Source organism: Scomber japonicus, chromosome 1 (assembly GCF_027409825.1).
Source record: "Scomber japonicus isolate fScoJap1 chromosome 1, fScoJap1.pri, whole genome shotgun sequence".
Taxonomy (NCBI): Eukaryota; Metazoa; Chordata; class Actinopteri; order Scombriformes; family Scombridae; genus Scomber; species Scomber japonicus.
This window is the reverse complement of record NC_070578.1, coordinates 40,778,688-40,795,664: the sequence shown is the minus strand read 5'-3', so window position 1 is coordinate 40,795,664 and position 16,977 is coordinate 40,778,688. Positions and strand designations below refer to the sequence as shown.

Here is a 16,977-nt window from a genome sequence, read left to right as displayed (position 1 = left end):
TCAAAACAATAAATCATGTGACTGTTGTATCTCTAGTCTCGGCCAGTTTCATCATGTACATTCAATATATCAACTTATTTAGCAAACACACAGTATCAATCACGTCTAAACATTGTCAAATTAATCATGTATCTATTTTAACCTATTTATGTATTTATCTCTGAACTACACGAGCAGTCCGGGCTGACCGGCTCATAGTTTTCCTGTTGCTCGCGGTAACTACGCAACCAGTGCTAACTACAGGCTAGCCGTTTTTCGTACGGTACATTGACTGAGTAACGTCTATAAACAACAATACATGACGTCCGAACGGGATAACAAACCAGCACATAACACATTCACCCACTCGTTACACATCTCTAACGCTCCCTTCTTACCTGCAAAGAGCAAAAATATGTATTTTATCAACACAGTTCGCCACACACACATATTAACTTCAGACTCAAGTGTGTGTTCTCATTCACTGAACAGATTCACGCGGGACTTCCTTATTCCTGAACACATCGTGTAGCGAACGCGCCCTCTGCTGGTCGGAGTTAGTACTGCACATTCCTAGGGAACTACATTTTTCAGACAATAAACCACTCTTTTCTCACCATAAACACACAGACAATTATTAACACACTCTGAACATGAGCTGTCCTGTATGTAAATTATATTAACCATGTAAATAATAATAATAATGTAGGGATATTGGCTCTGTATGCCACATATGCTTTACATGTATTTTATCTCATCTTTATATTTGTTTTAATTAATATAGAAGCAATGTCTGATGTTCAATAATACAGCAACAAATAAGTATTCTATAATTGTACTGACAGCTGGACTGAAGAATAAGGCTAGATGATGTATTTCTATCTTCTTTTCATAACGTCAGCGTGTGGATCATTAACCTTGTTGTTCCAGTTAGTGAACTATCAGCTTCTACCTGCTGAGGTCTCACAGTCAGCAGTAGGAGATGAGGAGAGCAGCAGGTTGACCTCAGGTCTCTACACTGACAGTCTGAGGTAGGAGGAGCAGGTATACTGAAGCATATTTAACCACTTGAACTTTTTTTTTTTTTAAAGTTCTGTTTTTCTGAGTATTTTTTTTCTGAATCAACAAGATACTTCAGAATCCTGTGAGAAGCTCTCACCTGCAAGTAATGTTGACCTACCAAGCTGCTGCTCCTAACCTACAGAAACATCTAATCACATTATAACATGAAACATTACACTAACACGGTATAATGCTGGTCTCAGAGCAGAGGTGGACTCTGTGATGTACGACTACACTTTCTCTGTATACCACGGAGGCAAACTGTGACTATTAGAGCTCGGACTTCAGCTCAGCAAAAACGTAGCCAGAAACACCAAAAAAATAAATAAATGCAGCTGTTAGAAGTGAGGCTTCATGTTTGGGTTGAGACATGAAGTGATTCTGTTGTTATTGATCACAGTGGATGATACTGTAACAAATATGCTTGAGAGGGATTTATAAGTTTGTTGTTCTATGTGTGTATGTGTGTGATAGGATTTGTGCAATTTACTTTTATGAGCAGTATGTTATAATTTGTGATTATTGCATATTATGATAATTAATACTTAAAATAATACTGAACTGACTTTCATTACAAGATGATCAGTTAAAACATTTCAAAATGCACCTGCATTGTTTCACATTTTGTGACTTTCAGTTAAATAAAAGATTATTTTTATCGTCACAGCCAAAATAAATATATTTAAAAATATATTTTTAAATAGCTTGAAAGCAGTGTTGCACAAGTTGTCCCATTATTGCACATTGAGTTAGGTTGTAATAAGATGATTCTCAGTACAGTTCATGACAGTGGTGGAACAGTGTGTTTGTTCAGTTCAGTGATGGTTCTTGGATAAAAGCTGTCCTTCAGTCTGTAGATGTGAGCTTTGAGTGATCTATAGCGCCTCCCAGAGGCTAACAGAGAACAGGTGACGATGGGTTAGGTCGCATCTTTCAAGTTTTTTATTAGCTCTACGGAGGCAGCTGCTTCTAAAGATGTCCTCCACAGAGGGCAGGGTGAGTCCAATTTTTTTTGTGATTCTTATGACCAGGGCTCTCAAGTTTCATTAAAAGTTTGGAGTGAGATAACATCTGTTAGGACCTGAGCGACTCCATATTCTGTCCCCAGCGGCCTCTCAGCTCCAACCAGTTTTCCCAATTATTTTTGCTACTTAAAAACCAGTTCAATTTTACACACTCTTCATAATTGACCAGCACAAATAAAAATAAAAATAATGTGTCAATTCAGTAAAAGACTAATTCATCTAAATTAAATAAATTGTGTTATCTATACATTTTTTAAAAACCCAAATGCATCAATAAGAAAAAGCAGTTTGGCCCCAAATGAGCCTCTTAACCTTCACACACTGTTCATATTCAGACTCTTCACAGTATCCTGGTATAATAACAAACCATTCATGAAGACCTCATCATCAGTCACATATAAACAGATTAATCATTAATGAAGCTTTCAGAGAGCAGAGAGTTTATTATCCAGTTTTTACACTTTGTGTTTATGGAGAAAAAGATTAATTGTATTAAATGTGAATAAATATGGGTGACGTCAGCTGCACACAAATGTTTTTAAGAAGTTGAAATATTTCCAAAGTAAAAAGCATTTAAGGTGTTTTTACAAAAATGAAGAGTATGTTAGGGTTTAACAGCAGTGCTCAACGCATTTCTGCTTATAAATGATATTGTGTATGTCAGATATTGATGCCTTGATGACAGAGGTTATACTTTATACGCAGTTGTTTGGGTAGATAAAGGCTACACAGACTCGGTATGAGCAGGTGTTTGCATTGGGAATTTTTTTTATTTTTTATTTTTTACAGTATTTTCCTAATTTACCCAGCAACAAGAAATACTATTTTCTGATTGGCTGGAAGGTCGCTGACTCGGGAACGGGACAAGTATGAACTCAACAGAAAAATCCACCTAAACCTCGCTGTTCATTTCTGTATATTATATATTAATTTCTGTATATTATTAATGTCTGTGCAGTGAACTTTATCACTTCTCAGAGTGAGAAATGTGAGCTGCTTTAAATGCGTCTCAAGGTCAATGCGTGAGACTTGAAAGCTTTGTGGTTCATATATCCTGTAATAATATAACTGTAATTATACATTTTACTTTCTGAATCAAGCAATCTCTCAAAGTTACTTACATGTTCTTGTTCCTGATCAGTCTGGTTTTCTTCTCTGCAGCTTCAGTTTTCTCTCACACTGCTGTTTTTGGTGCTGTTCATCAACTTTAAGTCCCCCTTTCTTTAGAACAGCATGGCGACATAATACTCTCTCTCTCTTCCTCTTCCTCTTCCTGACTCTCTCTCACTCTCTCTCTCTCTCGCTCTACTTCTTCTTCCTCTTGTGTATTATCAGCAGTGTAGAGGCTACTAGGTGTATTACTTTCCTGAGCAGGTGAAAAGTTTAGTTGACTTAGTCCCACCTCATATTTTCTCATATAATTCTGTGTCATGTGTAACCCATGTAGACATCTCTCTGCCGTTACTCTGCGATGTGTTGTGCAAGAATGAACCAGGGAGACGAGGTGGAGGGCTCTGACAATGTTTTACTTGGTCTGTCACAAAGCAAACATACAGGAGAAACTTGAGTGCTGTACACAAGGAGGCTGCCGACACTTCTGCAGACATGTTCCAGCAGTCTTTTGCTTATATATGCACATTTACTCTCTTACTCACATAAAATAATAATAGTTTCAAGCAATTAGAAAATAATAAATAAAATAGAAAAATATCTTTCTCAAAATATTATATTACATTACCTGTAGTAACTTAAATTAACCTCAGAAAACCCTCATTCATTCATTTCCCATGTAAACAACATTCCCACATATGAACCAGTGGACAGATAATCAACATATTTAACTATCTCCATACCTGTCACAAAGCAAACATACAGGAGAAACTTGAGTGCTGTACACAAGGAGGCTGCCGACACTTCTACCGGGGAGAAAGAAAAGAGTCACATGCTAAACAAAACAAAAAATTGCCGCGAATCTGCTCTCAGCTACAGAAGCGTGTAGCGTAAACATTAGCACATGCTAATGCTAATTAGCGATATGTAAATACTGCTTCGAGGTCACATTTTACACATACACAAGGCAGTTAACCACTGAAAAACACTCCCAGCAACATCCCGACATGAACAACACTGACCATGTTAAACATCAGTTTCATGAAATAATGTTTTTCTACTTTTAGCATGAGAGCGGCTTCCACACACCCTACCTGCAGACATGTTCCAGCAGTCTTTGACTGAAACACGCAGGCGCAGACTGAAACCTCCCCATCGGAGCCCCCCCCACATACACACACACAGAGCTCCCCAACACAGACAGGCAGAGGAAGAATAACCAAAACAAACCCAAAAAAAATGTAGGAAATGAAATAATAAATGAATATTTTGGTGAAATTATTAAAGTAAAATACCCAACTGTTACATTCTCCCCTTCCGAATTTCACCAAAATCACACTTCAAAGGCGCCTTAAACTGAAGGATGTAGGCTACAAGAACACTGAAACATTCTACTCATTCTCTGGACCAGTAAACCAAAATATTATATGTCTTAAGTCAGTTGAAAAACTATCTGTAACACAGATCAAAAGCAGTTAGAAGGTTGATCAGGCCTCTAACCCTTCAGGAATTTAAAAGGTGCAGTCTACACCTCTTTACACTCGGTCCCTTAATGGCGTATTTGTAATACAGTGTACTAATCAAATTATACATCCCATATACAAAAACAAGCACCCTGTAAATCCTCTTTATGCTACAGACAATGCTTTCTGTGGCGGTAACCTACGCCACACGATAGGTCTCTGGACCATGTTCTCAATGAGTCTATTAACCGACCTCACTACCCTCCCCGCTCTAGTAACCACTCTATCTGGGGCTCTAACTTGGTCAGTGTCATGTCTAGGCAGGTCAGAATGTGCGTCAGTGTGTCGATGATCATGACTCAGAGTCTGACGTATATCAGGGTCAGCAGGGGAAACTGCTGGGGTTGGGATTGTGCTGGTCTGTGGATTAGGTGAGTCTGATGCTGTGCTGACCCATGGACCAGGTGAGTCTGATGCTGTGCTGACCCGTGGACCAGGTGAGTCTGATGCTGTGCTGACCCGTGGACCAGGTGAGTCTGTCTTGTCAACACCATCCCACAGAGCATCAGCGCTGTCCGTGACTAGTGAAGCGAGCTCATCCACCACAGAATTATCATCCTCCTCTTGATCCATTTCAGACTGAACCCACAAGGACGTTCGCGTTTGAGAAGCCTCTCTCTCCAAGCTGTTAAGCCCATCTGCTTCACCATCGTCACTGAAGGCGTCAGCACTAGAGGAGGTGTCCAAAGACTGACTCTCCAGTGTATCTTGAACAGGGAGAAAGGTCACATCCAACAGCAGATTTCTGTGTACAACCTTGCAGTGTCCTGAAACATCACTGATCTTGTATATATGGGTCTTGGGATTTGTCTCAACCACTGTGTACACAACAGGTTCCCATTTATCAGCCAGCTTTCTCTTGCCACGCTCTCCCTTATTGGCGAGCAGCACACGATCTCCAACGTGGAGAGCAAGTCCTTTCACTCTCCTGTTATACTGATGAGCTTGATGTTCTTGCTCTTTGGTTGCGTGCTGCTGAGCAACTTTGGCAGCCTCAGCGAGATATGACAGAAGAGTCTTGGAGTAGCTGCTGAAATCTGTCACCAAAGGATCTTGTAACACAGATCTGAACACAATGTCAACTGGGAGCCTCGGGACACGTCCAAACATCAGGTGGAAAGGCGCATAACCAGTAGTCTCGTGTACAGTTGCATTGTAGGCAAAGGTTAACGTGTGGATCTGCTGTGGCCAGTTGTTTTTGGCCCCAAGAGGGAGCGCTCGCAACATGTTGCCGAGGGTTCTGTTAAACCGCTCCGTGCCACCGTTGCCCATTGGGTGGTAAGCGGTGGTATGTGACTTGGCAACACCAGACAGTTGCAGCAGCTCAGATACCAGTTCACTTTCGAAGCTGGGGCCCTGGTCCGAGTGAATACGTTCAGGGAACCCGTAGACACAGAAAACCCGGTCCCACAGCTGTTTAGCGATCTGCTTGGCAGTCTGGTTTCGACAGGGAAAAGCATGGGCCATCTTCGTAAAGTGATCAGTCACCACTAACACGTCCACAGAGTTTTTGCTCTTGTCCTCAGCCGTCCAAAAGTCGACACAGACGAGCTCCATGGGGCTGGTAGTTTTTATGCTTTCCAATGGGGCCCTGGCTGAAGGCTCTGGAGTCTTGGCCAGGACGCACCTCTTACAACACTTCACATAGTCCTTCACCTCTCTCTCCATATTCGGCCAGAAAAACCGTTGCCTCGCCAAGTGAAGAGTTCTGGCTTGCCCTTGGTGACCCGCCAAGTCGTGAACTCCCTCCAACGCTCTCTTCCTCAAACCTGCTGGTAACACCAACTGCAGCCTCTTTATCTTGCTCACAGGATCTCTTGTCTCCCTGTACATAATGCCACCTTGAACCTTGAGCTTGTCCCAGTGTTTCAGCAGAGCCAGTGATTTCACTCCCATACCATGCCTCTCTCGTCGAGACGGACGTCTTTTTCGGACTACAAAGGGCAAAACACTGGAGATGGTTGGATCTTGAAGCTGATGGTCCTCGAGCTCATGTGAGGTGAGTGATGGCAAGGTGTCCTGACCAGCAGGTTGCAACTGTTGGGCATGGTGAACGAGAAGTGAGGCTCTCGTCTCCGCGTGACTCTCCCAGTCATTATGACACAGCAAAGCAGCCTTGATTTCAGACGAGCTGCAGGAGCCCGGTGTCGCCATGGTGGGTTCATGCTGGTGGATTGTTTGAAGGTGTTGGATGCCAGCTCTGAAAACATCTTGCACCTTTTCAGCCTCCGCACCATCTGCTTCATGCACCAAACTGTCATAAGGCTCTTGGATGAGACGCCCACTGATTGAAGTCGTGAAAGGGTCACGACTGAGAGCATCGGCTACAATGTTTCTCGGACCGGGGATGTACTTCAGATCAAAGCTGTAGGACGATAACTTGGCCACCCACCTCTGCTCGTAAGCATCAAGCTTGGGCTTGGTCAAGATGTGGGTGAGCGGGTTGTTATCTGTCCACACTGTGAAGTCATGTTCTTTCAACCAATGACTGAATTTCTCTGTGATACTCCACTTCAGAGCCATGAACTCGAGGCGGTGGGCGGGATATCTCTGTTGCGATTTGCTAAGGGTCTTGCTAGCAAAAGCTATGGGGCGTGCCTTCTTTTCTCCAACAGGCACCTGAGATAAAACAGCACCCAATCCGTCCAGTGATGCATCCACAGACAGAATGAAAGGTCTTGAAAAGTCAGGGTGAGCCAGTACTGCACAGTTGACGAGTTCCTCTTTGAGCTTATAAAAAGCCTCCCCACAAGCAGGGCTCCAATCATCAGCTGTCAGGTTTCTGAACAGGCCGGCACCCCCACCAACCTTGCCAGACCGCCCTCTCCTCTTCTGGCCCGCAGTCAGAGCGAATAGGGGTTTGGCGATGGCTGAGCACCTTGGGATGAAACTCTGATAGAATAAGACCATGCCCAGGAAAGATTTAATCCTCCTCACTGAGGGAGTGCGCCCATCCTCTTCCATCAGAGCCTCTTTTGGCATATCTGAAATCACGCTCACCTTTGCAGGGTCGACGGCTACACCATTCTGGTCAATTACATGTCCAAGAAACTTAACTGTCCCCTGCATCAGATGGCATTTCTTTGGACTTAGTTTGAGATTATTGTCCCTCAGTTTTTGGAAGACGACCTGGAGCCTGTTGAGAGCAACTTCCTCAGTGGGGGCGAACACGAGAAGGTCGTCTAGGTAGCAAAGGAGACTCGTGAAGTTGAGCTCACCAAAGATGTTCAACATCATTCGCATAAACGAAGCTGGACTGTTGCAGAGTCCTTGGGGCATCCTGTTGTATTCGTACAGGCCAACAGGTGTTGTAAAGGCTGTGTACTTTCTGTCCTCTTCGCACATGGGGATGTTGTAAAACCCGGAGGTCAGGTCCATGGTGCTGAAGAAGGCACTGCCCCCAAGGGCCGCAAGGCAGTCTGCTTGGTGAGGGAGCGGGTGAGCATCCTTCAGGGTCCGTGCGTTAAGCCACCTGAAATCCGTACAGATCCGCAGTCCTCCATCCTTTTTCCAGACCATGACAAGAGGAGACGCATATTCGCTGATGGACTTACGGATGATGCCCTTCTCCTCCATGTCTGTCAGTACCTGCCGCAACTGTTGGTAATGGGCCGGGGGCACTCTCCTGTATGGCATGCGGAATGGCCTGTCGTCTGTCAGATGGATACGGTGAACGAACCCCTTAGCTTGGCCACAGTCAAGCGAGTGCCTAGAGAAGATGTCTTCATACTGCTCGACAAGCTTTGCTTTCGACTGGATGCTTGTGTGACACGAGTCAATGTCGAGCTCGTCCAGCCCCAGCTCCGAGAGTCTGGCCTTGAGGTTGGCTGCAGTGGGAGTGGACTCGGTGGCTGGCTCTTTTTTCCCTTTCTCCACCTTGCAGGAGCCCCGTTGTAGGTTGAAATCCTCCACTGCAATGCACGGCGACGCCTCAGCAACCAGAGAGTTACGCTTCAGGAGAATTGGCTTGGAAGACAGGTTGGTTATTTTCAGTGGCACCCACCGATCTCCCCACATCGGTGTGATAACCCGCCCGATGAGAACATCTCTTGGCCTGGACTTGGAAGTGCAAGGCTCCACAATAATTGTGCTGCCAGGGGACACCGGGGCTTTGCTGGAAAGTTTGCCCCACACCAGATGCTCTTGCTGGGGAAGTAATGTGACAGCACGGGGCAATTTCACAGAGCCGATCTTGTCTGGGACCTCATTACCTCTCCATCTGGTGGTACATGACATCATATCCAGGAAGTGTTCATAGTCAGTGAGTGTATGCTTGCATCCAATGGATGTGAGCTTCCAGTAGTTAGGATTACTTTTCAAGACATGCATCAGATGTTTGAGGACATTCGAGCCAATGATGAGCTCGTCTCTTTGGCCGGGGACCACTAAGACAGGGACAATGCATTTTACTCCATAAACAGTCATTGTTAAGTCATACAGACATTTTGGACGGGTCTGCTTACCTCCACAGCCAACCAACACAATTTTTTCTGCTGACTGTGGTTCTCCCACAAGAGCTTCGGCTTCTCTAAGCAACCTTTCAGCCTCTTCATTCAGGGTGCATGCCATGGATCCTGAATCAATCATGGCCTTCAGTCCGACCTTGTCATTCACATCGACCTGTGTGTAGAATAACTCACTGAAGGCTGGCACCTCTGCTGACCCTTGAACCACGACTTGGTAACCTTCAGGAACCGCCGAACAGGTGTTAACATAGAGAAGCTCAAGATCTGTGTCACTTTCCTTGAGGGTTTCTTGTCCTCCCCCCACACTGCCCCTCTCCACATGTGGGTGCCTTAGTTTCCCTGAGGCTGACTCTGGCTGGGACTATTGGGACCCACCTGCCTCTGGTTGTGTCTGTTGCAGTCTCTTTTAAAATGGCCAGGGGAATAGCACGAAAGGCACAGCTTCTCTTTTCTGCAGTGCATGAGCGTGGAGTGGCCCGTGTCCCCACAAACCCTGCAGCTCTTTCTCTGAAAAGGGCCTGGAGCAAACTGTTGTGGTGAGACTGAAGATGTTGCTACCTGCACCTCCTGACGAGCCATCATTCGATCCAGAAGACTTATCAGAGCCTGCATGCCGTTCCCGTCTATAGCCGTAGTGACTGGTGGGGCAGGACAGTGGTGAGCAGCTTGAGACACAGGTGAGCATGCAACTGGCTGTGTGTACCGAGAGGCCACTACTGGTGTTGGGCAGGCTGATGTTGGGGCCTGGGGGGTATGAGGGGTCACTGCTGGGGGTGAAGATGGGATGAATTGGTCAGCTGTGGGCGAGAGCTGAAAGGTTGGAGCTGAAGTTGGTGTTGTAATGTAAGTGTCTGTAGGTGGGGCTGGTGAAGTGAAGTGTGGGGTGGAGAGCAGTGGTGATTCATGCGACACCTCAGTTCCCTGCAACATGGTGGTCTGGGTGTGGCTGACAGCATGTTTATGTGGGGTTCGATTTCCAGCAGGAGAGCGCGTCCTGAGCTCTCGTAGGAAGCTGTCGATGCGTTCCTGGACTTCGCTGGTTGTCCACTCCTCGGCTGCTTTGAAGCTGAGCCTATTAAACAGGATAGGATCAGGACAATATTTAATGAACATCATTGTGACTTCTCGGCCTGGATCCTCAACACTGCGTCCCTGTCGCCGTAAGCACTCATCAGCGATGTCAATAGCATTGTTCAGCCTGATCCAATATTCCATAACCCCTTCGTGTTGCAGTGGCCTAGTGTTGTAGAAGTCAGCCATCGGCATGGAGGAGTATGTCAGCTCACTGTAATGCTGCTTCAGAATGTCAAATATCAGTCCTGGGGTCTGAATGTGGTCAAGTGAAAGGTTGTTGCGAAGTGTAACCCTCACTACATCTTTAGCTTTGCCCATTAATTTAGACAGTATTTCCTGCGACTGCTGCTCTGTTGGAGTGTTTCTCTTTACAAAATACATATTCATCAAATCAACCCACTCTCGAACAGAACACTTATCACTGCTGTCACCCCTAAAAACTGGTGGCTCTTTAACATCAGACTGCATGACTAGTTTTACACCAGATAGGTTCAGCCCAGAATGGCCCTGCTCTGCCCTAGAGTTCTCTGTTAACATAGGCTCAGTAGTGCTTTTATCACTTCGCAATTGGGCAGCGATGGACTGACTGATCTGATTGGCCAGCTCTGAAATGAGACTGCTCAAATCAGCATGGGGTGTTGTCTGTGGGGACTGAGGCTCACAAAGGGGGACCTGGATTCGGGTGGAGCTAAACCTAGGGGTCTCCAGCCTACCCGCTCTAGGTGTCTGAACTCCCTCATTGAGAAACCACCCTCTCCCAAAACTTGTGGTAGAGCTAATTTCCCCTGCTGAACCTCCATTATCTCCCAAATTAGTTGCTGAATGCATGTTAACAACCCAAAATAGCAGTAAAAATAGCAGTAGAAAAAGAGAAAAAAAGAGAAATAAAAATGTAAATCAGGTATCAAAATTTCACAACAATAAGAGTCTCAGTTGTAATAATGTCAATGACAATCTCAATGTGATATTACTGTTAAATGTATCAGCGATTGATAAATGTCCCTCTCAAATGAAATGACCAGACTTTAAATGTGTGCATGAAGAGCTTCCCTCGGTGATCAGAATGGCATCGATGCTTGATGATCCGGGTCACGGCACCAATGTAACCCATGTAGACATCTCTCTGCCGTTACTCTGCGATGTGTTGTGCGAGAATGAACCAGGGAGACGAGGTGGAGGGCTCTGACAATGTTTTACTTGGTCTGTCACAAAGCAAACATACAGGAGAAACTTGAGTGCTGTACACAAGGAGGCTGCCGACACTTCTGCAGACATGTTCCAGCAGTCTTTTGCTTATATATGCACATTTACTCTCTTACTCACATAAAATAATAATAGTTTCAAGCAATTAGAAAATAATAAATAAAATAGAAAAATATCTTTCTCAAAATATTATATTACATTACCTGTAGTAACTTAAATTAACCTCAGAAAACCCTCATTCATTCATTTCCCATGTAAACAACATTCCCACATATGAACCAGTGGACAGATAATCAACATATTTAACTATCTCCATACCTGTCACAAAGCAAACATACAGGAGAAACTTGAGTGCTGTACACAAGGAGGCTGCCGACACTTCTACCGGGGAGAAAGAAAAGAGTCACATGCTAAACAAAACAAAAAATTGCCGCGAATCTGCTCTCAGCTACAGAAGCGTGTAGCGTAAACATTAGCACATGCTAATGCTAATTAGCGATATGTAAATACTGCTTCGAGGTCACATTTTACACCTACACAAGGCAGTTAACCACTGAAAAACACTCCCAGCAACATCCCGACATGAACAACACTGACCATGTTAAACATCAGTTTCATGAAATAATGTTTTTCTACTTTTAGCATGAGAGCGGCTTCCACACACCCTACCTGCAGACATGTTCCAGCAGTCTTTGACTGAAACACGCAGGCGCAGACTGAAACCTCCCCATCGGAGCCCCCCCCCACATACACACACACAGAGCTCCCCAACACAGACAGGCAGAGGAAGAATAACCAAAACAAACCCAAAAAAAATGTAGGAAATGAAATAATAAATGAATATTTTGGTGAAATTATTAAAGTAAAATACCCAACTGTTACACATGCAGGAACTTCAACACTGTTTTTCTGATCAACTGGTGGTTCTCATTATGGACAAGAACAGATTGAACAGAAAATACCCCTATTCCCAGATCTGACTGTCTGTCCAACTGTTTCTGTACATCCACACTCACACAGCCTGGTGGGATGATTTACTATGTTATGTAGAAACTGATTTCATCACGTTTTAACAGAGTCTCTTCTGGTACCATAACTACAATGCAACTACAAAAACACTGTTAACCCAACTCAACTCAACTCAACTTTATTTATAAAGCACTTTAAAACAACCACAGCTGAAACAAAGTGCTGTACATAAATAGATAAAACAACACAGGAAACGTAAAACAATTAACAGGAAATAAATACTAAGATAATTGTTTTATTGTTTTTAAAACAAATTAAAAACAATAAAACAATAATTAAAACAAACCATAAAACCATAAAACACTAAAACAGTAGCAGAGTCTCATGCACGGTTGAAAAGCCAAGGAATAAAAATGGGTTTTAAGACGAGTTTTAGAAACAGACAGTGAGGAGGCTTGTCTAATATTTAAAGGAAGCTCTTTCCATAATTTAGGAGCAGCTACAGAAAATGCTCTATCCCCTCTGAGCTTCCACTTTGACCTCGGTACCTCCAGGAGCAGCAGATCAGCTGACCTGAGGCACCGAGCAGGAGCGTGGGGGTGAAGGAGCTCAGAGAGGTAGAGCGGGGCCAGTCCATTTAAAGATTTAAAAACAAATAAAAGAATCTTAAAATGGACTCTAAAGTGCTCAGGTAGCCAGTGGAGGGATGCCAGGATGGGCGTTATGTGCTCCCTCTTACGTACTCCAGTTAAGAGGCGAGCGGCTGCATTTTGCACCAACTGGAGACGTGCGATGGAGCCCAGGGTAGAAAAAGGAAATAGCGCCTCCCTTTGGTGTCACTCTGCCATAGCCTCTTCCTCTCTCTCATCATACTCTCCTTCATCGTTTCCCACAACTCCTCCCATCCCAGTGATACATTTACATTTGTTTCATTATTATTTAAACTTTCCTTTGCTATGGAGTCAGGCATTTAATTTCCCTTGACTCCAGCATGTAGGGATCCAGCAGAGTGATGTCACAGCCTGTTTCTCTCATTCTAGACAAAACAACAAGTATCATAAATGATATCAGGATGAGCCTTTGATTAACCTCCTGTAAGGCCGTCAGAGCAGCTGCTGAATCAGTACATATTATGACTCTATTCTGCCTGGTTTCCTCTAGTACACACAGTCCAAAGTGTTAAACCCTCCTAGTTGCACATTTAACATGCTGGTTGAACTCTTCAGATTGGCATGATTAAAGTCTCCAGCAGTTATAAAGACAGCATTGGGATATACTATGTTGTTTATTATTACAGGGCTCTCAAGTTTCATGAAACGTTTGGAGTGAGATTCAAAGCCTGTTCCCTTCTGTTCCTGTGAGTTGTTAACTGATAGGATCAATGTTCAGTTCATCTGGGAGAGGACAGGATCTTCCTAAGGTGCGGTCAAATTTCCTGGTTTGTTTTCATGACAAGTCAGCAACTGTAAAGTTTCATGGTAGAATGGATATTCTTTTGTTTTTCATTCACTCTATGTAATTACTTCTGCTAAGATGTTTCGGTTTTGACTGTTTTGAAATAAAAAGGAACAAGAAATTCAATCAATCTTTATTTATATAGCGCCAAATCACAACAAAAGTCATCTCAAGGCACTTTACACATAGAGCACGTCTAAATCGTACTCTTGAACTCTCTTTAATGATCCTGCGTTTAATTATTGTAAGAGAGAAATTATGTTGTAGACTTAATTGCGTACACAAGTTTAACTATAACTGGGCAAACATAAGGCTACTTTATAAACAAAAAAATAAATTCAGGAAAATGACTTCATTTATTTTTATTATTATTTGTTCATATATATATATGAGTGTATGTTCAAATATGTGAAGCAGAGTGTAGATATATCAGCCATTTAATAGATAAAAGCTGCTCATTCATGTTGATATGAACTGGGATAAACCTTTCTGCTGTTACTGTTAGATTCCACACGGTGGCAGCAGAAGACCCTAAATACAGAGATACTGTATATACACTCACTGGCCTCTTCATTAGGAACACCTGTGCAACAGCTCTGTTTCAAATTCTACTTTTTTGAGGTTTATTCATTTTCAGTTTTTGTAAACATTTTCAAAAAAGTAATAATTCTACTTCATGTTTATTACTGAGGTCATAGTGGGTGATGGTGGTGTACTGAAGTGAATTATATTGACTGGTGTTCCTAATATTTTGCCCCCTTCATGTTAATGGAGTGAACAAAACATTAGGAATACCATTTGATGTGTTGAAAAGTACATAGAAGGTTATAATAGTGTAACCCCCATACATTTAACAGACTAAGCTATTGTTTGAGTCCATTTGTTTATAGTTGTTTACATTAGTGTACTGTTGCACCCAATGTGACTCTTGTCGTGTATTGAGATTCACAGCCAGCTAAACTCTCCCTTGCATCATATCCTCCAAGGAACAGGCAGGTGTTGTAGTAGGTTAGGATTTATTACAAGAAAGTGTGAAACTGAAATGGACATATAAAAATACAGAAAGATATTCATTAATAAACCATATAGAATAGCTTGTCATATATGAAAGTTAGCTTATCATGGCTCATTCATTAATAAACAATATAGAATAGCTTGTCATATATGAAAGTTAGCTTATCATGGCTCATTCATTAATACACAATTCAGAATAGATTGTCATATATATAAATTAGCTTATCATGGCTAGGAGGACCAATCTAATCTCTATCTATAGATCTACATGTAAGTATTCACGGGTAAGGATGATACCGTTATACTGCATCAATATAACGGTCTCTTGAAGGCTGAAATCTACCGTTATACTGCATCAATATAACGGTTGCTTGAAGGCTGAAATCTACCGTTATACTGCATCAACGGTCATACGTGCCAACAAAGTTACTCAAAAATGTTGCGAAACGTCACAATAATTAAAAGTATACATTCTAATAATTATCTATAACATGTTCACTTACTTATATTTCCACTCAAATAAAAGGGCTAGTAACAAATATAACTAACTTAATAACTTCATATACAGACGGAGCATTTTTCCGTTGCCATGACACTACCAAGCAACTTCTTGTTACATCACTTCCTGTCTGCTATTGGCTGAGGCTGATAAACGATCAAAAGAACTATGCCCCCTAGTGGCCTGGGAGTTCTAGCAGTAAATACACAGCTTCAATATAAGTAGACATAACAAACTTGCAGTTATCGTTTTAATCTTCATTTATTTCCTATACATGTACAGATTCATATGTAACTATAATTAATTAAATTTAACAGATATTCAGTCCAATTCAGTGTTAATGTTATTGTTGCAGTTTCACTAAACGTCCAGCGGGTGGCGGTAAACACCTGTAGAGAGAGAGAAGGAGGTAGTGTGAAATATAACGAGCAAGAGAAAAAGGACAAACTTATTATAATTGTTGAACTTCGATGTTAAAGTTGTCGAGAAGAGACCTACCTTGTTTTAGGATGTTGTTGTTTGCCAGAGGATGAAGGAGGATCGCTATTAGATGTGTTTTTGATGACAAATTCTACGGTGAGTGTGTTTTTCTTTTCAGTGATAAATTCAGAAACTGATGTTAGCTAATGCTCACTTCATGATTGTGGGTGTAAAACTAAAACAGAGGCACTGTAAACATGTGTGTGATATGAGTAATATGAGATGTGAGATACTATTGCTGGCAGACATTATTGCCTCGTGAATTTTATGTTATTTTATTTATATGTTTTTTATGTTCTGTTTGTAACATTGAAGCCAGCAATACGCTCAGAAAAGGGTAGAAATAATCATAAGATATTGATATGAATCTGCATACTGTAATTAATAAATAACTTGACATTAACTGAGGTATTGTTCTGGATCTTCAGAGAGCTGGAGGTAAAACAGCGACCCCTGCTGTCCGTGTGGGAGAGTCTGAGCCAGGACGCTGCTGTACTTGGATGTTCTGGATCTTCACTTGGATGTCAGATAAGTTTAAGCAAAATAAAATAACAATAACTGAACTGAAACTACATAGTCGACTGAATCAAAGGTAACTTACTGACTTGACTGAACTGAAATATACTTGCAAAGAAATAAAACAATAATTAGCAACTTGAGGAATAAATAAAGGAGGAATATAAACTGAATGTGATACTACCTGGATAACAAAAAGAACTGAAAGGTGGATAATTTAATTTATTTATCTATTTATTTTGGTTTAATATTTGAAAAGCTTTGGGAAAAAAAAGATATTTCAGTTGCACAAATATAAATTAAGGGTAAAATTTTGGTTTATTAATTTGTGTAATAACTATTCTTTCTATCTTCACTAAATTTTTTTACTTATCATCCACCTTAACGGGTCTATATGGTAAAGACTGACACCATTGTTGTCAGTAGTGCAGTGGCTTTAAAAACATAAAACTAAAGTAATACATTTGTAGAATTAAACTTAATACATTATTATACTTTATAGTCTATTTGTGCACTCATCAAATTAGTAATTGGTAACATGAAACATATTTAGCCACATGATCTTTGTACATACAGTATATTATCACTATCACTTATCATTA

At 42.1% G+C, this 16,977-nt stretch overlaps 2 protein-coding genes across 2 annotated transcripts in view; one reads left to right on the top strand and one right to left on the bottom strand.

The window, feature by feature from the left end:
- The window catches only part of LOC128360761 (serine/threonine-protein kinase Nek1-like), a 57,510-nt gene extending 54,298 nt beyond the window's left edge, over positions 1-3,212 (bottom strand). Inside the window, exon 1 of the mRNA XM_053321262.1 lies at positions 3,188-3,212. The gene's annotated coding sequence lies outside the window, so the exon portion shown is untranslated. The remainder of the gene's footprint in view (positions 1-3,187) is intronic.
- The window catches only part of LOC128358604 (interferon-induced very large GTPase 1-like), a 232,892-nt gene that overhangs the window by 185,180 nt on the left and 30,735 nt on the right, over positions 1-16,977 (top strand). The window lies entirely within an intron of this gene.